Below are 26274 nucleotides of genomic sequence, written 5' to 3'. Positions count from 1 at the left end.
ACACATTAAGTGACGAGTGAGGGTTTATTTTCATAACACTTTAAGAAACGAGAGTTTCATAAACATTTGTTTATTTACTTTTTTGTTGCTAAGAGACCATTATATTTCATGAGTGAGATTGAGCTTTACAAACACCCAAGCAGGATTTCATGCAGGCTTCTCCACAAAACACTATATTCTTGCTATCAATCAGGTAATAGATAAATGTGTGGAATAAAACCAACCCTTATGCATAGCCTACTAAGATTACGAGAAGGCGTTTGACTCAGTCGAGACATCAATAGTGATGCAAGCACTACGGCACCAGGGCATCGAAGATTACTACGTAAACATATTGGAAGAAATCTACAGAGGATCTGGAGTCACCATAGCTCTCCATAAAGAAAGCTACAGAATACCAATAATGAAGGGTGTAAGGCGGAGAGGCACGATCTCTCCAATGATATTCACCGCCTGTTTACAGGAGGTTTCAGGGACCTATAGTGGGAAGAATTTTAGATAAGTGTTAATGAAGAGTTCATTCGTAACTTCTGTTTTGCTGATGACATTGCCTTGATGAGTGACTCAGGGGATGAATTACAGCTCATAATTATATAACTGGACATGGAAAGCAGGAGAGTACGTCTGAAAATTATTATGGATAAAACTAAAGTAACGTTCAACAGTCTCAGCAGAAAACACAGCTTTGCGATAGGTGGACAGACACTGGAACTTGTTGAGAAATATGTCTACTTAGGACAGGTAGAAACCACGGAGCGGAACCATGAGAGGGAAATAGCTAGAAGAATACGGATGGGGTGGATCACATTCGGCAAGCAATCTATTATCAGGAATGGTAACCTACCACAAACACTCAAGAGGAAGGTATATACCAGCTCTATCATGCCGGTATTTACCTATAGAGCAGAAACCTGGAGTTGGCTTACAAAAAGGTTCAGCTTCGCATTCCCCCGACCTACGAGAAGAGAACACTTTGTACCATTGCAACCTTACTTGAAAGGACTGCACCCTTCTGATTTATACATTGTTGTAACTTTTCATGCGGCGATTACCAACAGTGACACACGCCACCATCACGATATGACGTCACCACTAAACCCTTTATAACTAACACGCCAAGGATGACATGGCACCATTGACAAAAAGAGGTCCTCCAATCGAAACGTTGGCCAGCCTGTCGGAGGCACTTCCACTGTTCACGCTGATTACCACACTACGTGTTCCCATCTGCCGGTTTCCTACTTGATTTTGGATTATACCCCGTATGTGTGCTTTATGAAATTTGCATTCATAATTTGATGCATGTGCATAGATATTTGTTCCTCTGCGAACTCTTCTAATCTCATTGAGTTGTCGTGTTTTGATATTTGTTTTATCAAACCTTATTTAAAAAAAGTTCTGTACAGACGCAATCACACCATACATGAACATGTTTTGAACGCCTCAGCAACGCCTTTCAGCAATAAGCTGTCTCTCGCTTCCCCCCCTTCCCTTGCTCGCCAGCGAAATAAAATCTTAGCTACGCCACCAGCAAGGTTTGATCTCTTCAAGTGCATCCATGGGGCGGACAGATATATTTAACCAAAGGAAGGTTTTCACGATCATTCTGAAGGGCACGTATTTTTTTATTAACGGGCATAAACCAGAGGTGCCATTTCTGCTTCCGGCACGACTTCATAGATCAATGAAGGAGCGTGTTTAATGCTTCGTGAAAGCGAAGCGAGCGTCAGCTAGAACTGCTGCTTAGCGCTTCGTGCATGAACACGTCCTCCTGCTCTGGTGCGTAATTAAATCGACACAACACCGGAACAACAATGTCGTCGCGACAGCGGTGTTTCTGCAGTATATTGAGTGTCCCGTACACCAAATAATTGTAGCACCTATCTATACGAGTACTCTGTGCGCAAGAGAAAGAGAAGAGTTTGCGGGAAGTCCTCCAGATATTTTCCGAGGGAGCTCCGATTGAATCCTATCCTCCAGAGGAGTAGACAGAGGGTGACACACCGGGCCTGTGCATCCTGCCACCACCCCCTTCTCCGAAATTTTTGCGCTCTTGATTACACTGATCGAATCTTGTCATTACACCACTTTACGGTATCGTTTTTGGTTACGATTGGCTTTTACAAAAGCATACTCTTTTCACATCGAAATGGCAGACACGTTCAGGGGGGACTCGAACAAGAACGAAATGCTATGACATATGTTTTGTTTTTGTGATAGCTTTGCAATCGAAGTCCACATTCGCTGCTCAAAATAAAATGTTAAACAATTTAGAGTACCTGGTACGGTTCTAAAAGAGAACAGAAATCTGTCGCTACAATTGGTCACACTGCAATGAACAAACTGAAAGACCGACCATCTCAGGAAATAAAGATTTGCCAATCGTGGCCCGGCGTGCCAGAGGTCAGCAAAGTGATCAAGGCATATATATATATATATATATATATATATATATATATATGTATGTATTACAAAAGGCATCTTATAATTACACGTTTGGCAATGCAGCTAGCAGGCCTGCTAAGTCATTTGCAACACATACCGATGACGCTTTACCTGAGTGATGTTTGCGCTTTTCTGCAAAAACTGTATGCAGCATAAAACCGTACATCTAAACTCAAGTGGCAATCGAAAGCAGATTTCTATCTGAAGTAAAATTAAAGCAATGTGAATGGTAAAGAGCAACTAAACAGAGGGAGAACAACACGTTCGTCGCTTCATTAAAGAACTGTTTCCAGATTCTTGCACAGATAAAAATACTAAAATTGACTTTATTTTATGGATTAGAACGCAAATCCACTTTCTTTCGAGTTCTAGTAGGCAAGCAGCATTATATAGCCAGCAAATGCTTCGGGGAAGAAGCCGTCTAAATCAATAAAAAATAAGCAGAAACCACTGGCCCTTTGTCGTGAATTCAGACAAGTTAAGTCTAAATTCGGCTTACGCACGGCTTACGAGACGTTTAGAGTACAATAAAATCTTCTTGGCTACCGAATAGGCTGGGGATTGAATTTCTGCTTGAAGAAAACATTCCGGAACTGCCACTAGAATTCTATCCTTGATAAAAAATTTTGTTAAGCACTCTCACTTGCAATGAAGTGCCAGTCGTTCAATACTTGGTAATGTTGCCACAATAAGAACATTGTTTCGTCACTAGAGTCTCAATTCTGTGCTAAAACAGGAAGTTAAAAGCACAAGAAAATGCTGTTCTTGGCAAAATCCTCGGACATTGCATCTTGGGGCCTTGGGGCTCAATATTCTGGTTGCCTTACTTTAGAAAAAATTAAGTGAGCTCACAAAAGCACGAACGGTAGCAGACAAACATAGAAGCGTATTAGAAAACGAGAAAAACTAGCAAAACGTCAGGAAACTTTCGCCACTTTGCGAGAGATGTTTCGTTCGTTTTGGGTATTTGCCTCAAATACCACAGAGATAAGAATAAAAGAGCTTAATGACTAAGCACGTACCATGTCTAAAGCAGAAGCAAGGTAAGCTCCTTTTCAACTCCACCTCGTACCGCATATAGACACGTACGCTGCGCACATATAATGAAATTTATTTCACTCAATAAATTGACACTTTCTTTACCTCACAGAAACATATTCTCACGAAAACAGTACGTTTACTATACTCACTGCAAGAGAAGGAAGTAACCAACTATTCTGTACTTGAAGAATATGTTCACTTGTCATTACCCATCACTTATTTGTCGCCCGATAGCATTCAAATTTTTATCTGTGGTGCAAAGCAATCCACAACGAAAGTTTTCATGATTTGTTCCCCCTGAGCATAGGATGGTGAACTATCGCTGTAGAAGCCTTATTATCATGAAGCAAGGAGATGATCCATAATAAGAAAAAATGAAGACAAATACAAGACTTTTTTGTCTAAGATCTTGAAATCTGACCAAACAATGACACTTACAGGGACAGAGTTCTTCAAACGAATTGAACTCGTCGAAATAACTGTGCTCCGTTTGAAGCATGGCACACTTTTTTAGTGTCTAGTTAGGATCATGATAAAGTATGGACACCTTTTACCATAATAGAGTGCCAGGACAAGTGAGGCAAAGTGAATTCTTCGAAAGCAGTGAAGAAGACGAGTTCACGTTTCGCATTTATAGATCTACGGTACAGTACGGAGAAGTTTACTTAATGATATGAAGAAGTGCCAACTATAGGGCGACACCGAGGGCCGCTGTCACATGGGGACAGTTATACCTAGCCACCCCACATCGCATGTTCTTTGGTTAGCCAAAAGTTGATGCGGATATTCCGAGCTCTTGAGAGCCGAGCTCCATTTCTGCTATGTGAGGTCCTTAATCTCACGTAACCAGGTGCACCGCAGTTGATTCATAACTGTCCTTAATCCCACGTAACGAGGTGCACCACTGTTGATCCATAACTGTGATTTAGAGCAATCACCGTTATGGATCAACTCTTTTATAATATCTTACCATTTTAGCTGGTTAATAGCCAACGCTTTTTTTAATGTACTCGTGACTATTGAAGATGTTCAGTGAACTAACAGCTCCTTTCTCGTGCAATTAGAGAGACTTTAAAGTGAGTCTTGATGTTCTATTAATGTCCCTTCATATTCCTGCTCACTTTGTATCTCAGATACTTGCAGAAAAAAAAATGACCTCGTGTATAAGGTTGTGTAATTGAAACAAAAACGACCACAATAAGCATACAAAAACAGAACAATGCCTTTTCGGTGTTTCCCCCTTTTCGGCCTTGGTAAGTCAAATTAAATTGCTGCTCATCCACTTCAATGCAGAAAAATAAAAAAACGATGGTGCAGTTGCAACGAAAGGAGAAAGTGAAGGCACTTTGCTATGAATTGCGAGGTCTGCGGGTTTGATTGCTCTACTGGCTTCGTATGTTCGAAATGCTTGCCTAGTGAAGCATTATCAAATTCCTGAACATTTTGGGCTTCCTTGGAATCTTCTACTTACACACTTCTCTTCGCACCAATTCACGAACATACAGGAAACTTTGCCCGGACGGCTACAGACCACTAAATTGGGCTATTAATTTATTCATCCCGTACTGTAACGGCTGCTGTCATGGTCGTCCTATCTGAGATACTCCTTTCGTCTCTAATAGGTAATGTTCACACTCTCATTTCATCTCACTACTTTCAAGGATAATAGTACCACTTTTATTCTTCAGTCTTTGTCGATTCACCATCCTCTTCTCAGTTCTCGTTTTCAGCATCCAAAAAATGCATGACTTTTCTGAGTGATTATTTTCATGTTTAAGGGAAGTCAAATGCCTCAGCTTTTTTTTTTCGGAAAAAAAACGATGACATTCTGGAGAAGTACGTTAGCACAACAACCGCTGAAATCATCCTCCTAATTTTACCCTTGTCGTTAAAACAATGAGATACTGCGAGAGATCGTGGCCCACGAATTAGACGCCCGCTACTTGCTGTCGAACTTACAGTTAAAGGGAGAATGCATGTCTCCCTCCCTATTTCTTTGTGGGTGTGTTGTGTTTGTGTGTTGGTGTGTACGTGTGTCTCACAGAAATAGAAAGCAAGAAAAGAAAAGAAGAAACAAAGAGAGAATGAAAGAAAGAGTAATAAATAAATAAACAAATAAATAAATAACTAAATAAATAAATAATAAATAAATAAGAGAAATAAAGAAAAAAAGTAAGAAAGAAGGAAACAATAAAACAAAGACGAAAAAAGAATAAAACAAAAAAGAAGGAAAGAAAGAAAGAAAGAAAGAAAGGAAAAAAGGAAGAAAGAAAGAACTGGCGAAGTATGCACTAAGCCATGCAGCGCTTCAAACAGCGAAACTGGATGATTCTAAATACTCATCTGGTTTCGTATGGGCTTTTTCTGTGCCATTAAAGTAATGCAGGTTGTTCCTAAGTAGCCTCTCGGCCGTTGCCAGGCCTTAGCTCAAAGGTGTTAGGTTGTCTCCACATTGATCCCCAGCGCTAAGAGATTCGAGTTAGACCCCAGACAGTCACACACACACACGAAGCGGATGTCGAAACTGCACAGGCAGAATCTCACTCTGGAACTAAACAGCTCGCACCTCTCGCATATCAACGGGGACGCCGTCGTTGACGTAGGTTTTCTATCACTTCGCTGCTTTCTCGCAGGCGTCGTCGACCTTCCCGTTCCCTTGTATGTTCTAGTGTTACGTGCTCTTCAGCTCGCCGCTGTCGCTTCGCCGCCATTCGCTGGACTAAGTTTTGTTTTCTTCATTTTTTAGTGAACCAGCGGTGAACAGTGGGACTTACCGAGTTTTTATCGCACATGCCAGTTTATGATAACTTTTTGGTTCGCCGGGCAAGGAAGAGTTTCTAAACAACTTCTTTGTTAAAATAAAGAAAAAAGTACGTACAGTACGCGCCCTTCAAAAATCATTTGACCCCATTTCTCTGATTGAAAAAGACTGCTGCATTTTTTAGCACACCATGGGCAACTGCATGGGTCAGTCCATACAAGCTTCACTTGAAAACCTGGTATGAGAGGATCATGAGCAGGTTGGGGGCAAGTATAAAGCCGTGAGTGCGACATGAACCACAGCAATACAGCAAATAAAGTAGGAAGTGGCAGCCAACAGCATGGGTAGTGTGTGTGTTCTGCCTCATTGTGCATTATGCTTCATCGTGGAGCCACTGACGGTTGTCCCACTTGCTAGGAAAGTACTTCGCTTTCTGAAGTGCAGAGGCACTGCCGACTAATATTACTTTATTCGGGTTTCAACACATACGACGGTACCTCCGGGACTAAAAGAGGAAGTGCGTCTCTGACGAGCGATAATGGCAGTTGGCTATGAGGGCTAGGAAGGGGAATGTAGTGGTCGCGGTCCCCACTAAGCATCATGAGCAAAAAGGAAGTGCGAGAAAGGAAATAGAGAGGGAGACAAACATGACAAATAATGGAAATTGGTGTGAGCTAAAGGGATAGAGAGTTGGCTACTTTGTAATGAATGACTTGGAACATATTACGAAATAGCGCACACAGGAAGAAGATGGTCCAGGTAAAAGACAAAAACAGGAAGAACGCACATCCTGTTTCCTTCAATTAGGCCGTCGTTTTTTTGTGTGATATTTTCATTATCTCTCAAATCAATGTGAGTGTTAGAAAGAAAGAAAAAATAGGTAATTGCGACAAAATGGACGTGTTAATGGTTGAGTTTTGTGCAGTAGCGAGAACACCTAATCTGACGTTAAGCAAAAGGAAACAATAAGGGTGAGGGAAAAAGTTTTAATTTCTACTCATGTAAAATGAACAAGTGGCACCGCGATAAGAAATGCTATAAGTATTTAGAATGCCAATACGAACATAACTAAATGGCAAAACAAATGCTCTTGTGTTTATGCGAGATGAGGAACCGTAGGAGGAGAAGGTTACTGTTGTGCCTTTGAAGAATGAGGGAGTTTCAAAGAGTACGCCGAGGAGAAAAGGTAATGGTCCAAAGAATCGAGGAGACACCACGGTAGGATACGAATGTGTGGGTGAAGAATGTCTTCAAAAGGAAAGATATAGCGAACGGGAAGAGGGGTCATATATCTGTCCGAGCAAAATAATAGTAGCTACAAAAACATCCCCAGAAAGCATACCAGATGTCCCGTATGAAGAATAAGCCTCACTTGTTCGGTGGCTTGCCCATGAATAATGTGGAACGGGCAGCTATTGAATGTCTCCGTTCCGTCTTTCGGAGGGCTCCGTGAAGCTGAGGAATGCCGTCGCGTCTACGGTGTCTGTCTGGTGTCCTCATTTTTTATGGAGCCCTTCCTTGCGAGGCCACGCTGTGGCCGTGTCGTGGTTGTGGTGAGTCCTCTCGACCCTGGGTCACTTCTTGCGGTGCCTCAGAAAATATTCGTTCATTTATTGATTTCGTCAGGAAAAAAAAATCTCTCATCATTCATATCCGAGTTTTCCTTTTCAATTGTTTGAGATCAACTTTCGTTGATTAGACGCTCTTCGTTTAGACTGCGTTACAGTAATTGACTAAATTTAATTGCGGAAAGGATAAGCTATTGGCAGGAGAGGGTTTAGGTGTCTTTGCATGAAAAAATAGAAAGAAGATATGATGTGTGCTGAGCTGCAAACCACTTAGAAGCAAAGCGTAAAATCAATTACCTTTGCAATTCTTTACCTTTGCAAGTAAGATATCAAACTTGTAGAATAAACTAGGCAAGAAATATGTTTCAAACAAAACAAAGAACCCACCAATAGCCGATCTACAAACTTTGTTCTGTTCTGTTCTTTTGTATCTGTCTTGTTTTGGGAGGTTAAGCCTAATATTACCTCGGCTGCGCCATATCTACCAATGCTGCAGAAAAAAATAACGAAGGTTGCCCGCTTTGTTGATTTATTTAACAGATGTGAACGGATGTTTATTTATAGGAAGAGAAAGAACGCCCTAAAATTAAAAAAAAAATTCTTGTCATAAAACATCTGCAATCGAGTCAGATCGCCCCCAACTATTCAGTAATTTCAATCATCAGTCTTGTCTTTTTCCACAATGCAAGTCTGCCATCAGATACTATAGGATTATACACGAAAATTGCACCAACATTTAAAATGAGAGTCAGAGGACAGAAGTTAATGAGATATCAATAGAGGATAAAGCTTCTCACATGGCTAAACGGGCATGATCTCTTATCAGTGTTTTCCTATCTAGGTTCTGGCATATTTATGGACTGGTGTTCGATTAGTGAGCATCAAACATCGAAGAGCGTCTCACTTGCAGTGTCCCCGTCCTTTTAGCGAAGATATGGAGACCAGAACGTAAGTAAGCGATGGCTCTAACGATGTAGAGATTTCCGTCGAGCCGTCTTTTTAGCTTGAAACGAAAGCCGCTTCAACATCAAAGTGGTTCTGATTTTAGGTACCACTCTATAGCCTCTGCTCACTGGGCCATGACCATCGTGGAAGACATTACTTGATGTTCCGCGGACGACGACCCCTAGAGGCCTTTACCAGTTCGGTAATTTGTCGTTGCATTAAAAAACTTGATTGCCTACCTAGACCCACACGCATCGTACCATTGTAATGGTCAACATTGCCCTTGTCGTACGCCACACTAAGCACCAATAATGTAAATCTTGCCGAGGATAAGCACTAAGATAAATGATTAATTTCAGAAGTAAATTCCTGTGATATGGAATCTTGACTTCGATAACACGTACCTAATAAGCTAGCCTCTAGTGGTGGCTCGCGAAAGTGATTGTCAGTCGCTGGTCGCCTCATCGGAATGAAGACCCGAGGTGCTTCACAAGTACGCAGTGCAGTGGTTAACTTCAAACGATAATTACTTTTACATTACCCCCCCCCCCCCCGCGCGGTGTTCTCGGGGCTAAGGTACACACTCGGCTGCTGACCCGCAGGTCGCAGAATTGAATCCCGGCTGCGGCAGCTGCATTTTTGATGGACGCGAAAATGCTGTAGGCCCGTGTGCTTATATTTAAGTGCACATAAAAAACCCCAGGTGGTCAAAATTTTCACAGCCCTCCAATACGGCGTCTCTCATATATATGGTGGTTTTAGGACGCTAAACCCCAAATATAAATCAATCAACCCTTTGTATAGGTACGCGAAATTAGCCTAACACTCAATATTGCGACTGCAGTTCTGTCTGACGTTTCAGACAGGCATAAAAATACCCTATTTGATGTGGCTTTCCACATGATCCTTCAGTGTCCTCGAACTTTAGGTACACGTTCATCACGCTAGAACTAAATGCCGCAAAACGTGGCAAGCTACAAGGTGCCAATATAGGTAATGGAAGTCCTCAATAGTCCATATAAATTATTTTATACTGTATAAGCGTCGCTCGAGCTAGCTAGGAGGTGCGCACACCACCTGTTTTATTTGTAATGTTATCTTAACACTTTTCTGTGATTATCTGGCAATTTTAGATGCCGTTTCTTTAGTTTTCGCTGTGTCATTTGGGCTTTTATTATGGTCTACCTATTTTCTCTAATTTCCGCATATAAATCTGATTTGTGCATTGTGTACGTTTAACTCTGCATCATTGGGCCATTTCATTAGGTGTGGCGTGCTTTAGCATTGGCAAATGCATCTGTCACCACCCTCCCGATCGCGTAGTAGCCACGTAATGAATAGCTTGATGATAATAACAGCAGCAACAACGGCATTATTATTATTATTATTATTATTATTATTATTATTATTATTATTATTATTATTATTATTATTATTATTATTATTATTATTATTATTATTATTATTATTATTATTATTAGCAATGATTACAGGTCGATCCAACACAATATTTGTTGGGTGGTGGTCGCTTAGCAGTGCAGTCTTGTAATATGACGAGTCGCAGATTCGGATGTCTGTCGAAAGCTATCGGGCGCACCTTCCAGCGAGAGCATCAGCTAAATTTATAATGTATAATACCGTGCTTTACTCGTAGTGATTTGTCACGTACGGCTTTTTTTCCACGCTACGATTTGCGCATTTCAACACTGATCATCAAAAAACTGAACCTAGTCTTTAACTGCACACTGGCTTCCATCAGCAGTGTCTGAAGTGACATAGGATTGGAGCTTCGCTCTTTATTCTACTGGTCAAAAGTGCCCACACAAACGTTCTTTCCTCACTTACGCACACACTGTACTCGACGGCGCATAATTTTCGTGGCCATTCAAAGCCTGTGAACACATCGACCATACTAGCACATCTTTTTATACCAGTGTAAAATATCTGTTGTGATATGAATTGGAGTTTGTGCCGACGACTAAAATGAAAATAAATTGAGTTCAACTTCTGTAGCTACCGGCCACTTCGCGATCAACAATACCATACCATCTATTTTCCGCCAACTATATATTAGCAGAATTTACAGACGTCTTTGAGGACAGTATTTTTTCGTACGTTCAGTAGAGCTAACACCTGCGCTTTATATCGGTATGCTTCTCTCCGAAGGTGAAGTGGAAGTTGTTAATCGCGCAACAAAATGACATACGCTGACATTCTGCGCAAACATCGCATAAGCCCCGCATTTTTAGGACTCCCTTTTTTTGTTTGCTAGAACATTTTCTTTTTATATTTTGTTGTGTCAACTTCAGTGCCGCATTCCTCCGAAGCATGTTACATTTTCTTATTTGAAAGCACACCAGGTTTCCAAAACAGCAAGGCGGTGTATTTATTGTATACAATGATTTACTTGATTTTTTATTATTTAGTTATTCAGTACGCGCGAAGATGTGAATTTTTTTCTTGATAACGCGTCAAGAAAAATGTACTATGTACCACTGTAACACAATTAAAGAAAAAAAAAGTTACCAAGATTGGTTAAAAAAACTGCGCCGTGCTTCTTGATGCGTACACTTCTTCATCACTGACCTTCACCTACTCGGAATAATCACCGCGTTCGCAGTCACGACATCACTTCCTGGCCAGACCACACGTAGAAATAAACTGTACATTTTTTTCTTTTTTTCTGAAAAGCTTGTGGGAGGTGGCTAGTTAGAACATGCTGTAGGTAAAGGCAGTGCTGCATTTTTTTTATCACTGAGGCGCAGCTTATAATTAAGTCGGTGAGCGAATGAACCAAAGCTTTACGTGCACATAGCTGTTAGCCGCTGATCTCTTCTTGAATGCATTTCATGACTAGCACACTTGCGAAAGCTCGTAGACGCTGCAATCTTTCCATGCCATCTTGAACGCTCTCTACTTGACTTGTCTTCCACTTCACCAGCGCTGTACCTATGTGTCTTTTTCTATTTTGTATTTTTCGTGCTGCTTCAGCTTCAAAAAGTAGAAACCAACTCGCCTATGCACCTGTTTTTGCATCTTATTTTTGGCTGCCATTTGTTTCTGCAAAGTACATTTCGTTTCTGTTTTCTCTGCAGTTTATTCTTGCGCTAAGCCACTTGGCACCCCCTGTTCCATTTCGCAAAGCTGCTGCTGACGTAATTATCTGCACTGCGAACAACCTTCCCTCTCCCCAACAACCACATCTCGAATTCCTTTCCTCTTGCAGTTCTTTCAGTGCACAAAGGTGCCCAGTTCTTTCGAGGTTTTCTATTCACTTGTTATTTCCTTCGAGCTTTTACGCTGTCAGCACTCGCACAACTACTTGGCCTTGCGTCCCTTTGACGTACGTGACTTGCCACTGGACAGCGGCCGACGTTCATGGTCCGATGAAAAGTGCTGATGTTGGAACCATCACGCTAACGCGATCGTGCTTGCGTGCCTCGAGGATGAGAATCTCGCATGCGCAGCTTGTTTCGTTTATTGGTATATACTACCGTACACCGCTGGATATCTCGCAAGTAAGGTAATGGTAACACAGGCCCACGAAAGAGAGAGGGAGAGAGAGTGCAATAGAAAGAGCAGGGAAGGACTAAATACGTTTGATCCCCTCTCCCCCACCCATTAACTGGCGTAAACACGTTGCTGAGTAGAAAGCGTACTTTTTGAACTGTTGAAAACCTGTTTCTGACTCAAAACCAGTTTCTAGTCTCGCGATGACAGCCGTCTTGCGTTTTGTTTTGTGTTTAGAGAAATTTATTTTCACAAACAGTGATCATCAATTACAATCCAACAGAACATCACAACCAAAGACTACATCCGCATACACACAAATAATTGTTACAAAAAAATATTCTTACATGTGTACACGAAACACAACATACACAGACACACCAAAAACTGTTGCAAAAAGTTATGTTTACATATGTACATTACATGCTAAACGAAGAACGCACAAATGAAACGTAGACATCTGTATGTGAGGTATTTACATAGAATTTACAAGGTATTTGTGCGAGTACTAAATAAACAATGACCTACCAAACCCTGGAAACAAGCTTTACATGTCTCTCGCAGACGAATATAAAAGGGCACGACCAGTGTCGAAGGAATTCCTCCTCACCCAGAAAGAAGAGTTCCTCCGACAAAACAGATAGTAGTTCCTTGTACAGTCGCTCCATAATCGGGAAGAGAGGGTGACGGTGACTACCTACTGCAACCGCCTCACAGTGATTGCTCCAAAGAGAGTATGCGCCAGCAACAATAAGAAGGCGGGCGAATCGGCCTTCTATTCACAGCAGAAAACACACTAGGCCTGAACACGTGGAAAATTTAGCAGTGATCTTGTCGTTTGGTACTTGCTGCGTAGTGCCTCCGCAAAAGTTTGTGGGGTGCTGTGGAAATGGTAGGTTCTCAATTCTTCTCTCTCTCTCTACTTTTTCTTCTTCTTCAATGGTAGTATACTTATAAAGAACTCATTCTTATGTATAACAGTGCTTCAGATGATCAATTCAGATAATTTAGTTGACGATTTTGTCACATAATCAGGATCACACTGTGACCACAGTTCAGAGTTGTAGTGCCATAAGGGCTGCATGCATCGATACAACCTTCAACCGTTCGTGTAGTGGTAAATGATATCAACGGAGCAGCGTGAACTGTCTTTCCGACCAGAAATTGGTTTATTGAACATAATGATAGCGCAGCAGGCAAGGTCCGTCCACAAAAACACACAGCTCTGACTTTCAATAGCCATGATTGCATACTCTAAAGAAAAGAGCGAGTAAAAAGGGTGTCTTTTTGTCCCACAACAATAATCGTGATGTATATTGCGTTCCGTTCTTGCGCTATCACCCCGAGCCCGGTACATTCCGGTCACGATCGACATGCCTATTATCAGGGTTACATTGCATTCTCGATAGGAAAGTGGCCAGCGCCGAGTTTTCAAGAAAGGAAGCGCACGAGAGCCTGATGACGATTATTGTTGTGGGACAAAAAGACACCCTTTTTACTCAATATTTTTTTAGAGTGCAAGTCACTGCAATGCCTAAATTCTATTATTATCATAACAACTTTGCCAGCACACCTACAGCAGCATTCCGTAAGAACGAACGCGTATGAATATGACATGTGTTATATTTCACGCACTTCTGTCATGTGTTTCGATTCTTTTTGTCCCGGTGTGAGGGAAGCATTCCAATCCTGCGGATTCATTGTGAAACAATAAGCAAACAACACTCCGCTTACACACAGTCTCAATTTTTATTACTATTTCAAACAGACACGCTAAAACCTCTCGCTAACAAAAAGCCCTCTGTGTTGATTATCCTGCGTACAACAAAATATTCTACTCAAAAGCTGTGCGTTAAAAACTCAATGCCCAAAGATGAGAGCTTAAAATTGTACAAGGTAGAACTCTAAGAACTCTAAGAAAAAAAAGTAAGAGTACTTCCTACTTTGGGAGGGGGGGAGGAAGGAGGCGTTTAAGCGCAACTTATATGGCTTTCTTTAGAGAGACACGTTAACTTTCTGTCAGAACGTACGATATTCTGGAAAATGTTGGTGATAAAATATGTAGTAGTGTTTTGTAATAGATGCGCCTTTAGAACACCCACTCGTTGCGTAGTTGAGATGTTTTCACAGCTGGTGAGATTCTACGCTCACACATTATTGCATGCGTTAAGAAGGCTGTTTCCACTACGTCACAGTCATATAGCGTTTTTTTTTCTTAAATTTTTTTTCAAAGTGACTGCAACAAATATTATGGTTCTGTAGTAGCACCCGCGCAAATTTTCATCACTTGTTTGCGTTTTGTTGAATTTTCGTTCATCAACAAGACAGTTTTTCACTTAAAACCAATGATGCTGACACTGATGCCAACGCCAGAATATCTGCAAAAGGAGCTAGTTAACGCTATCATATTATAAAGTCAGATGACTGTTTTTTAGAGTGAACATATCGGTCGAAGACTGGCTTCGTACTTCAGCAAATCATAGTAGACTAAAAAGAAAGTGTGAACTGTAACACACATCTGTACGCTAAACAGCAGCTGTAAGTGATGCTTGCAATAGCGCTGGAAGAACCGATTCACGTTATTGGCATGGAACAATTGCGACTAAAACAAACATAACGCTACATTTTTTGCCACGTATGTGAAAAAGCCTCGAATGGGTCACAGGTTATGTTTTTAACAAAACTAACCTTTCAATTTTCCCCTTCTGCTAAATAAAAAAAACCAAAATGTTTCCGGGCGCACCTAAAAGCTCCATCTAAGTACTGAAAACGACGCAAGTGTATACCACGTACACCATAGTAAAGTGAAAAATATCTGATTTTAGCATGGTGCATTTTCTTGATTGTCTCAACTCCTTTGCCTGTTATTTAATCCCTGTGCCAAATCGCGCACATTCTGAGTCCTACCTCTGGCTTCGTGCTCGTTTCTACCATCCTTGCTCGTGGCGCTACTCAACATCACCAACCGGTATAAACTTGCCTAACTCTTCATTTTAATATCGTCGTGCGTTCTTGTGGGTCTTGGTTGAAATGCATCGATCCGACATCCTTAGACAGCACGGAATCCTGATTTAAAAAAACAACTGGAGGCAAACGACGGAGTCCAGGACCTTCACCTGCACTCCAAGTTTTACCATCTTATTTTTCAGAACATAATAGTACAGAAGAAGAGCTCCTGCGGGCGTACATTGAAAAAGATGGATAAGAAAGTGAAATACGCGCAGAGGAATATGCTCTTCATACTGTGTAAGAAAGGTAGCACTACATACCAACGACGCTACCTTCGGAAGTAAACACCGTGCTTCTTATGCACGCGCTCTCTGACTGCAATTGAAAAGCAGTTGCTTGTGCCAATATGTACAGTATGCGGCGTGGCGCAAGTACATATGCGAACTACGCAGGTTACTTAGAGAAGGAGGGCACACGTGTGTACGCGTCTGTGTGGGTGTGTATTTTCAGTGTATAGTTTACGCGTTTCACGAATTCTCAGTTGTCGACACTGGCAGACGCGGAATTCGACTGGTATGGTTGCTTTTACATTGAAAGGCGCATAGAACTAGAGCATGGGACTAACAAAAACTTAACCCGCATGAACTTTCCAGGCACGTTCTTATGACTTGCCGTGCGCCTATTGCAGCTAACACTAGCGATGCGTGTTGCTATACCGGAACTCTCCATACTAGCTAGCACTACGTTCCATTTGCAGGGTAAACATTGAGTTCCCGAAAATCTGTTATTCAGTTTGGTATGCGAAGTCTAGAATGCCTTTGCATAAACTGTGGGGCTAGGAAGCCGCTTTTTTAACCGTATAGCAAACGGAAATAATGAAGTGAACTTTAAAGAGGTATCCTAGACTCTCGAAAGCTCACAAGAGAACTGTGTACGAAATAACACGTGAATTCCACTGCGATCGCACGTATTATGACACGACGAAAGACTCGCAACAGTGACGTTAGTAGAGAAGTGCAGTGGTTCACTGTGGTTCCTTGTGTCGGTTAAACAACTGTGATGTGAAGTCCTCCTTAAATTTGTTGTTGGCTGTAGAAAACAAGTATTGCAAATTTTACCACTACCACTCTTTACTTCATATATATATATATATATATATATATATATATATATATATATATACATATATATATTTATTTATTTATTTTTTTATTTATTTATTTATTTATTTATTTATTTATTTATGCAGACTTTCCTCTCCCACTCTGAAAACGGCTTACATCCTTTGCTGGTTCTTAAGTATCGCGTTTTCACCAAAGGAAGCACTCGCGTACGTTTGCTGTGGTAAAAACTGAACACTTGTCACCAAGTGTAAAAAAGAAAAATGTATTGAAGCACTGATAACATACACGCTGCCCGTTACACGAAACAACGCCTCTTCTGTGGCACTTCCACAAGAACTGGACACGCCCCGCAAGAAAAGGGCACGCAAATGGTACGACGATTACAGGTATGACAGTAACGTACGCTTTCCAGTATACAGCTGTTGTACAGCGTCTAAAACATTTACCGGGTGTAGTATAAAGTTCATAATAGAAAAAAAGTAAGCTTACCTTTTCGTGAATCTATACAGAGGCGATCCGAGTGCTACATTTTCCGTTTGAGTTTCAGAGCACGTAAAGCCGTGAGCACGTTCATATGGAACACGGGTATGCGATCGATCCGCAATCTTATATCAGTGTCGCCAACCAAAACAAACACCAGGATGGGCGAATACGCAGTGCTTTAGCTGCCACACTATTTAATCTTCACATGCGCCACGTCATCTGAGCGCACCTTTGTCGAAAGCGCTGGCCCATGGCATGATGCGCACGACAGTTTGCCACAAAACGAATTGCGGATGTGCCGGGTCTCACGTTGGTACAGGTAGGCGTTCATTCCAGATAATCATAGTGCATAATCGGGCCAGCCGCGATTTATGATCAGGGTACACTACGCGGAAGCAAACAAGGATAAAAAGCAGGTGGAAATAATCACAGACTATATAATGAACTTCACACGTCATGTTTTTCTGACAATGAGGGGAACTGATAGAGGATGAATTAGGTTAGCCGTTAAAAAAAGTCAGTTTCACCGCAAGGGTGGACAAATGAATGCGATAGCAAAAAGTTGGAATGTCTTACGAAGAACGAGAAGCAGCTCGAGACTCGAGTGTGCTTGAAAAGACTGCACACATATACACAGTTGAAGCGCGACGTACCAGCTATCACAGTTATTACGCCATTTTATGTGAGTAGCGGGGCGCAAGTATATACTATGCAGAATCCGACATTTTTGAAACTGCGGTGCAATGATTTTCTTCTTTACAACTTTGTTGCTGCCTGACTATTCCACATTTGCACAGGGTACCTTTCTCTACTGTAAAGCGTGCTTTGTCTGCATTACAAGTCCGAGTAAGAGGAAGCCTACCTCAGGTAACCTTTCATATTCGTTGTGCGTTCGTTGGTTCTGGGGCTACCGGTGTTATTATCAACGATAACATAGTGTGCGTGTGTGTTTACTGCTCTGTGGTAGCACCAGCGATATTGGTGCCATCGGTACTGCGTGGTGCTTATATTACCAAACGTGGGTATCAATGACGCTTTCACATTTGCTCCCTTAGCCTGGGAGAGGGATAAGGGGGAAAAAAAGTCACAGCTTTGCCGCAAAGGTCAAGCAATGAACGCGATACCAGCAAATAGGAAGGTCACGCGCAGAATAGCAAGCAGATCGAAAAGTGCTCCGCTTTTTTCATGCCCAAAATGACGCACGAAACGTACTCACGGGTACAGATGAACGTGAATAAGCGTCTCAGTTGTTACTCCACTGTGTCTGAAAAGCGCTCTATTTTCGCAAACGAAGGCTGTGCAACGATTGCAGTGACCTTTGTCGATTGCACCGCAGCATAACTACAACAGAATTGTTCCAAGCCTAACTCCAGCCAAGACGTGTGAACTCCCCACCGCGAGATAAGGGCGCCTGAGAGATTGTCCACTCATGTCCTCTCCGCGGGTCAAAGTACGCGTGAGAGATGAGAGCTGCCACGCGCTCAATGCGCCATCTTGCTGATACTGCTGAAAACAGAATAGCCCCCCTCCCCAAGATTCCCGCCAACAGCGGTAAGTGGTAGGTATAAATAGGTTGCCTCGGCGGCTCAGTGGTTAACGCCTCGCATTCACGACGTGGAGGTCCGGCGTTCGATTCCGCACACCGGAATCTTTTGCTGTATTTTGTTCTTGCGTTTTCTTATATATAGATATGTATACATATACGGTGCATGACATCGACGTCGGCGACGAAATTCAGCCGAGAATGTCCATAAAATTGCTATCGCAATAAAATACGGAAACTTTCGCAAGAAAAGAAGAAGAAAACACTAGTACACAAAATGCATTTAACTATACATAATGCATGCTAACGAGTAGGAAAGTCTTCCCGGATATTGCTGGAATATATAAATGAAATAACGACCTTACGAACTTCTGTTGTGACGATCGAGCAGTCTAACGCTGCCGCTTTCTCCACTCTAGACATACGAGTAACGTCAGCGAACCAAGTCGGTCGTGGGCTTCAATGGGATCCCTAAATAGGGACATCACCCTGCACGTAGAGCCCCACTGTGAGCCTCACGACTTTCACGTTTGTAATAAACCTTTTCAGCCTCACAACCACCGTTTGGGCACTTCGGTATAACTGCGCAGCAACCGAAATACACGCTCTTTTCGACTCACCTTATCGGAAAACAATTATCGCTTCGCTACTTCATAATAACATTCTATCGATGTGTTTCCTTTCGGACACCCTTTTTCATTTTCAGTGTTGCTCAAGGTTGCCAGGTTCGACGACTTTGAGGAAGTGGTTGCCAAGCACCACGCAGACGTAGAACGAGTGCGAGGGCTTGTGTGCTGTGCCGCTTGTGCGTTCCTCATTGAACTTTCAATTTGGGTGGCGTAAATTTGAGACGCCACATTTAGTCTAGAAGCCACGTGCTTCGTAAATAGAAAGTCAGGGTGACGGTCAAATTAGTAAGCTTAGAGGGCCGTTAGCGAGTTTACACTCGCGTTTGCTCAATGCACGTGTGCTAATTAGTAGGAAATTGCCAACGTTAAAGGGACCTCCCGTCCTACAAGAGACCCTTGTACTCGCGTATTCTAGAGTGGTTGGAGTACAGAGAGGTCACAGCATTCTATAGATCCTTAGGCCTGAGTCTGGGTACTGCAATGTCTCGGCTTGCGTTGGCATAATTAATGTTACATCAACAAGTATAATGTGACCACAGGCATATTTTAAATTGTCTCAGCTTACTGCAAACATCGCTTCAATGGGGTCCCTGAATAGGGACATCACCCTGCACGTAGAGCCCCACTGTGAGCCTCACGACTTTCACGTTTGTAATAAACCTTTTCAGCCCCACCACCACCGTTTGGGCACTTCCGTATAGCTACGCAGCAACCGAAATACACTCTCTGTCATACACAATTACACTGTCATGCACAATTACAGCTTTAGTGTCTCATTTAAAGGTATTCGGGCTCGTCAATGGCTGTCCACTTTATCATGGTAAAATTAACAATTTGCATTCGTTTACAGCTAACGACCATACAAAGAAGCAAAAGTGGCCATATCGCAACATCAACTTGCCGCTTTCGAAATTATATTTATTAATATAGATGAAATATTGTAAATAAGTTGCAGAACTCTTCGTGAACGCAAGTGTGACAGCTCGTGGAGTCGCAGCAGTTCCATAAAGCTTCCCAGAAAATGTCCGATGCGTTGCGTTTCCTAAAAGCAGGAATGACACGTTGGAGTTTTTTTAAACCACTTGGTGCGCTTTCTTAAACGGCTTGTGTGTGCTTGTGGAGCGTGGGTTACCGTATTTTTCGTTCAGGATTAATAAAAACACTCTCAACGAAGATGTCATAGCATGTTATCGTGCATCAGCATATAGACAGCCATCACAGCAGAACAAGCGGGGAAGGAGGGATAGGAAGGGAGGGATACGTCACACCAATGTTTTCTCTTCGTGTTCTGAACGCCCTTTGGTATGCTAGCTTTCAAGCCGTCATTCCTAAATTGGACTTCACTGCGCAGCAAGTCGAAGACGCCGCCAGACAGTGGCTGTGGCGCGGGTCCCCAAAACAAACGAGGGACGCTGAGCAGTCACGACGTATACTTTCCTCCGCATCGACGGCCAGGGAGGCAATTAGAGGATGCTTCTAATAGGAGAAGTCATCAGCTTTCTGCCGTTCTAAGTTCATATATGCGCTTGTCAGCAGCATTTCTTTTTTGTCGCAGCTTTTGTCCAGTACAATCTACACTACTGTTTTTATTGAGCGCTGCCTTGTCCTTTCAATTTCTTTTTTTTTCTTTGCATATGGCTCCCATAACCCTCTGGCTGTCTTCATGTGCCGCCTTTTTCTTCCACGTTTAGCGTAGAGGATGATTAGCTTCTTTTTGAACGAAGGCTTTTAGCTGTTCGCTACTTTCAGCTCCCCTACATTTAAGGTTTCACAAGCAGAATTAGTAACACATTGAGAAAGAAAGAATAAAAAAGCCAGCAAGAAAGGAAGAAGCAACGAAAGTGCATGAAATATAATGGTACATTTATAAAATGTTCAGCCCTTATAGCGGATGCACTTCCTTGAAGTCCGAAAGACCACTGAATATTACCTCCGCCTGGGCTCAGACGACCAAGGCTTTTGATTCACAGGGTCACCTCCCAGTCGACTATATGTAGTGTTAAATTTTGACAGCAAATTGGTTTTATTTTCGCACCTACAGAGCAAATCAAATACGTTGGCCGTCTGGGGACAAACTTTACATTGGGATGGCGAACCGAGGAATCTATCTTTGGCAAGGAAATAATTTTGAAAAGATAAATATTGTATTCGTCGCCGCGCAGTCTATGTTGTCTCATGTAACTATAGACCTGGAGGGAGGGGGGGTAGATTGCATATATTCAGCTTCACGAATTGCAGAATAGCGGTAAAGGAAACTAGAGTCTTGGGGTCGTCATCATCAGCGTCAAGTTGCGCTCTCCGTAAAGCAGCGGAGGCCCGGTGGAAAATTTCACAGGTGGAGGCGTGAGCAAGCTCATTCTGACGAACTCTTGCGTGGGCTGGTACCCGTAGCAGTTGTGTTCCCGGACCCTGTTGACCAGTGGCTACAGCCTGTTCTAGTATTGAATGCACTGAGCTGCTCACTTGATTGGGCAAAATTGCGACACCCCGCTGCCTGCTAATACATGAAAACAAAGGTGGATTTTAAATTAATGTTTTGAAAATCTACTGGCTTCAGCGATCGCTTTTAGGCGTGTAATATAATGGCGGCCATCTTCACGGGGGGTGCTTTCTTTTCTCTTTCTTTTAACTCCCTGATTCATTTACCAGTGTAGGGTAGCAAATCAGACGCACGTCTGGTTGATCTCCCTGCCTTTCCTCTATTCCTTCATTTCCTCTCCTCCTCCAAGCATGGCTAGGGCTATACCGGCCTCTTCCACAGCTGTAATGTCTATTGTGGTAGCCAAAATGCAGTCCATGACCTGTTTGTACCCTGTTTACCACTGCCGTCGTGGCGTGGTTGTGCAGGGGCCCAGCGGCAAGAAGGCGCCTTCACAATCAGAATAATATTTACATGCTTTGACTCTGGCAGCTCACCAGTTTTAGTGGCGGATGGGTTGCAGGTTACGTAGCAAAGGGCGAATACCTACTTTCATCTGCCATTCCGGTGGTAGCGACAGCTTAGTAGTGACCTGCATTGGTGAATCGATGTCGAGGGCATCTAGCGCAGGGTGACTTGCTTTGGTAGGTGCGAGCCGAATCACTTGCTTCGCGTTGGGAGTTCCGAAGAGATCTCATGCTACAATATCGATGCGCGTTGCGAACAATCTGTCATTCATGACTCGTGGGTGTACATTGAGAGCTTTTCAATATGAAAATCAAGGTAGGTGGTCTAATTTGAGCTGATCTTTTTTTTTCTGACTGCGTAGGGAAGGAAAGCTTTTTTTCTACTTTTTGCCGCTATCTCTTAAATGTGCGTAAAAAATTGTACTGCCACAAGAATATTTCATTTTTTAAGTGATACAGTTTCATTGGTAAACTTCAAGGAATCAACGTTTGTAAACTAAAACAGTGTTTCATTCTCGTAATGAGCGCATGTCGCAGCGTCACCAAATAAAAGTGGCTTTGAAGTGGTCCTTTCATAGACAAGCTTTGTTTGCGAACCCTGTCAGACTTTGCTAAGTGAGGCATGCTCTCAGGTGCTGATATCCTTTTCGATGAATTGCGCAAAAGGCAGCACAGCGCCCACAAAACGAACTCTTATCTGTATGACCACTCACTTTACTTCTATAGATGCAAGTTGTTTATTGCCTACGTTTTCTGCAGAATTACGCACGGAAGCCCCAAAACAGCCCCTTAGCATGGCCATGGTGCAAACAGGCCAAATAGGTACGAGAGACTATTGTTCAGCTGCCCGTTCGGAATAAGTTCACGTGCTACGTGACGCCAGGCTCATAAAAGTGTGTCGCCGCTTGGTTACAGATGGCGCCGCTTCGCTACAGATGGCACTGACTGACATTCCCACGTTTAACTTCGCATATAAACCCAAAACTTTGTGTTTTCCGCAAGTGGAAAACTGCAGCAAATGTGTTCTAGAATTGATTTACAAAGCAGAATGAAAGCATGTCTTGTAAAGAAAGGTTGTGGTGTCAAGCATATCAATTCTTTCACCAATTGTCGATCTAATGTCGTTTATTGTATTCCACTGTCTTGCGGCAGGTTATACATTGGGCAGACCGGACGCTGCTTGAATGTTCGCCTGCGAGAACACTACAATGCACTGAAATCAGCCCCGGGTTTACATTAGTCTGCCCATTGCAAAAAGTGTGTCTGCGTACCTGAATTTTCGCGCACATTTGTCTTATATAGCCATCATGACACGAAAACTAGAGAGATTGCGGAAGCCTTTTTATTAAAAAGAATATCGATTGTCGTGTTAGTTCAACGTCTATATCAATGTTAGATTGTGAAACCTCGTTTCTGGACGACACATGATCATGGTAGAACCTTCTCCCCTGTTTTTCCCTTTTTCATCTTTCTGGTATATATTTTCTTCTCTGAATAAACTGCGTTTCAGGCTGCGCTTGTTTGTCTCCTCTCTTGTGTCCCGTTGGCTTGCGCTTCCAATTATTTCATTATGAATTTGTACCAACTAGCCCGCCTGTCATTCCTTCTGGGGGATGAACAACGAGAAGGCAGGGAGGACCAATGAAACCCAAAAAAAGTGTTTGGGGGGATCACCGCCATGATAGCTCAGTGGTTAGAGCATCGAACGCGTTATTCGAAGGTCGTAGGTTCAATTCCTGCACACGGCAGGGTTTTTTTTCACCTACTTTTCTTTCTACTTATGTACAATACATTGGTTGTAATAACTTCCACTATACATTACTTGGCATTATTGTCTATTAGATCTCATTATTATTATTATTATATATATATGGTGTTCGTGGTGCCCCGCCGCGGTGGTCTAGTGGCTAAGGTACTCGGCTGCTGACCCGCGGGTCACGGGATCGATTCCCGGCTGCGCGGCTGCATTTCCGATGGAGGCGGAAATGTTGTAGGCCCGTGTACTCAGATTTGGGTGCACGTTTAAGAACCCCAGGTGGTCAAAATTTCCGGAGCCCTCCACTACGGCGTCTCTCATAATCAAATGGTGGTTTTGGGACGTTAAACCCCACAAATCAATCAAGGTGTTCGTGGTGTAAAGCAACACCGACATTAGAACACATTGCACATTAGTGAAAACTACGTCCTGTGGATGCCATCTCACTCCTACAGGACAACGCACCGCTGAGTTGGTCATGAGAGGGGCAGCTCACGGAACTGGAAATGGAAAGCCAAACTGGCGACCCTAGCGTAGAACCGGTGAGCCGCTACCCCCAGTGGGACCATGGAAGAGAGATGATGCCCTTTATAACAACAGGCAACCTTAATATCAAGAAATAATTTTTCTCTCTCGCCTCGGTTTACTCTGTATTTCATTAATATACTCCTTAGGGGACGTTACCTTCTCGTGACAGGCATTACAAGTGGTTGGCCAAGCTCTCAGTGTTCTGTATGCGGGGGACTCCAGAGTGATTGCTGTTACATCTGAACGCCTATCAAATCAATGTATGTGCGTATGCTCTGTTAAATGTTTGTGCGCAACATATGCGTGTGAGCTCCTCAGCAAATCTCTAAAAGAGAAACGGGAGCTATCGTACAAAGTAGCCATAGAAACTAGGCAGACAATCGCGGTTCTAGGATGTATATGCCACGACGTGCTGGCTCAATATTTCACTGCAGAAGTGCTTGAAAGATGAAGAGTGTTCTCGTGGGGGCACACAGTGTCGTTTCGGCCAGTAATGCAATGCATCCGGGCAAACCTCTACGGACGCATCAATATCAGCGTGAACCATGCACAACTATAAAGAGAACGCTACTCCATCCTTTTCTGTGGAAAGTGCCGTTTCATCGTTGAAATATGTGCGATGGTGTTTATGGCTTGGCGTTCGTAACGTACCCTAAAACATTAGTGTGGTTTCTATCAACTATTCTTGTTGTGTCTATCACTGCCATCGCGTATAACCTCACCTCTTTAGGATGTTTTCTCTCGGAAAGTTCTATGTCATTCAGTATTTACTTAGGAAGGAAGAAACAGCGATATCAGTTGATCGGCAGGGAGTGCTTGCGAATAGAGGTGCTTGAAAAAAGCTGCCGGATATGCAAGCTGTTGCCCCACTAAGTTACCGATAAAAAAAGAGAAGGAATAGTGAAGTTTGCGATGGGGAATCCGTAAACAGGACGCCTGTGATGGAGCTGAAGTATGAATTAGCGGACTTATCGTTTTCAATGCAGCAACTGGTTTACTTAGCGCTTGTGTCAATACGCTTCGTACACTCTCCTTCAATGTAACTAAAAGAGGAGCAATAAAATACAACTGCGAAAGCGGGGAATGGTTTGGAGAATTATGAGAGGCCACCGTAATGAATTGGGGGAGTGAGTTAGACGTAGAACGTTCAAACAATCTTAGTTCATGCCGCAGAAGCGAGACAAGACAAGAATGACTGCTTTCGATGCGATTGAAAGCAAGAATCTTTTTCTTCTTTGTTTTCTTATTACTAGAGCGCACGTCTTTGGTGTCCCCAGTATTCGTCTTACCCTTCTTATATTCTGCGAGGTTCAACAGTTTCCGGTCCGCGACAAGTTGTTTTTTCACCGGATCAGTAAACAAATATGAAATGTTTGAAGATGTTGAAGAAGACTCCGGACAGTTTTCCGTAGGTGTAAAGAGGCATGACTTGCCGTCGACTCGCAAATACCCTCAGCAGGGATCCAGAAAATCCAGGAAGACGTGCATCGACGAGGATGAGTTGTCCTCGGTGCACTGGCTTGGCCTGCTTATAGGTGTTACCTTTCCGTCTTGTTTTTCATTATTTCTTGTCACACCTTGTACACCAATGCTTTTGTCTTCTTTGCCTAATATTCAAATTTCTTCAACGCAGACTTCTTGACATTATTTGTGGTGTGACACGGTTTATTGACACTGGACGTCAAGGAAGCCCGACAAACGTCAACCGTGAGGCGTGGAGGAGCGTCGGGAGTCAAGCAGCCAGAATCCGGGCAAGCGCAAGCTCGAGTCTGGTGCTGCTAATGACGCTGGTGCTTGCTTGCTTGCTCATGTCTTTCTTCGTCGTCTTTCGTTCATTACATTTGCCCTCGGGGAATAAGGCGACTTAAGGCGTCGGTAGTATAGCTGGGTCATAATATGGCTTGATGCGAGAGACGTGGACGATTTCTCGGCTGCGACGACGCAAGTCGTCAGATGGTGTCAAGGGCTCCACTTCGTAATTGACGAGAAAAATCCAAGCAAGAATGCGGTAGGCGCCGTAATAGCGTGCCGATAACTTAGAGGGGAGGCCAGGAGTTTTGGTTGGGTTCCAGAGCCAAACTACGCACCCGTTTTGAAAGTAGCATG

The sequence above is a fragment of the Rhipicephalus microplus genome, chromosome 5 (assembly GCF_043290135.1).
Source record: "Rhipicephalus microplus isolate Deutch F79 chromosome 5, USDA_Rmic, whole genome shotgun sequence".
Taxonomy (NCBI): domain Eukaryota; kingdom Metazoa; phylum Arthropoda; class Arachnida; order Ixodida; family Ixodidae; genus Rhipicephalus; species Rhipicephalus microplus.
Note: the sequence above shows the minus strand (reverse complement) of the source record.